Source organism: Arachis ipaensis, chromosome B09, assembly GCF_000816755.2.
Source record: "Arachis ipaensis cultivar K30076 chromosome B09, Araip1.1, whole genome shotgun sequence".
NCBI classification, from domain to species: domain Eukaryota; kingdom Viridiplantae; phylum Streptophyta; class Magnoliopsida; order Fabales; family Fabaceae; genus Arachis; species Arachis ipaensis.
The window spans coordinates 11,283,585-11,285,268 of record NC_029793.2 but is presented as its reverse complement, the minus strand read 5'-3'; positions in this window follow the sequence as shown (position 1 = coordinate 11,285,268).

Here is a 1,684-nt window from a genome sequence, read left to right as displayed (position 1 = left end):
TTTTATGTTGGTTGTCGAAAACCTAACACTACCCTCCTCCTTTATCCGGACTTAGAACCGACTATGTACCGCAATAACATAGGCGGAGTTAGAAAACAAAAGAAAAATAAAATTAAAAAAATAAATCTAATCATTAGTCATCTTTAGTATTATCACCAATAACAAAAGAATATATATCACTCCATTTTTTATAACTCAAAAATAATCGGCTAATAATTATCATAACATCCAACTCTTTATTTTAGAATAACATTTTATTTCTTTTCAACCAATATGTTTCAAATGAAAACAAAGAATTCCATTAACCATTTCTTAAGCTTCTTCTTTCTACTACGAATTCATGTCCAATTGTTAAAGTGTTATTTTATTGTGCCTGAAATAGTCTAAATATAATTTTGATTGCTAACATCAAAGACCCAAATATAATCTAAATACCACCTAATATTAGTTATGATAGGATTGAACGGGTTTTTAATTTCTATAAAAAAAGAAAATCAGTTTAAGGTCTTCAAAAATCAATCAATTGATTGTTTGGTTTTCAAATGAACAACACTAACTAATTATATCATCATGCATAAAACCTTAAGTCAAATTTAAAATTCATTCTTCATAGTAATTTTTGTTTTTAATTTGTTATTGACATTTAGAAAAAGTAGGCAAATAATACAGTTGATAGAGAGATATATACGTACACATGCATATTACGTAGGATTTTGTTACTTCCATGCAAACATATATGTTAGTATTTATATATAAGAGCAATAATGACCCTCGATTTAATCGTGTCAGTGCCAGTGCGTCATTGCGCTGACGTCAGATTTTCTGGTGCACTAAACCTTAGATACTCTCCCACTTCTGGGTCCCACCATTCGTTACATTTTCGAGCATTTGGCCCTCTAAAAAATTCAACTTATTCTAAAAAAATTATATTAAAAACAAATATAAGGAGGTGCAGTTAAAAAAGAAGATTAAATTCCCATACAGTTTTTGTAAAGTCAATTTAAAAAAATAAATAATCAAAATATCATTTTGTTCAAAAATTATTTTATTAAAAATTGAAATTTAAATATTAAACCAATAATTCACTTTTATATTTTCTTACATTTTCAGGTAGGAGGAAGAGGTGCCCTTCATTAGAGAGAGAGTATATATATGTACCATTAGGTATGATAAATGTGTGGTTTACCTTCTAAGTTTATGAAAATGGTTTCACTTTAATTTTGAGCATACAGAGTCTATCTGTTGTAAATTGTGATTGTTGATGCTATATATATATATTAAGATCTAAGATATGAGAAGCCAAATGTAGTACGTAATCTCTAATTAATAAGAAAAGGTGGCGCTAGTTCAAGAAGCATGCAATCCAGTTGCTTTGCTTTGATACAATTCCCATTTCGCATTTCTAATTTTAATATATAATTCAGAAAGTTTCTAATAATAAGCATTAGTTAATTAATTATGTGTGTATTTACTATTTAGCCTAGAAATGCAACTTTATTACGTTAACTTATGTATTAACTATCTATTAAGCCTAGGTTAATTAAAAGGATAAAGAAGGGCCCATGATATTATTGATTGAAATCCTTCCGCATATAAAGTGGGACCGGAATATATAGGGCGTCAAGGTAAGTAACCATACTTCACCATGCATATAGAGTCATACATATCTAGCAATATCTGTCTT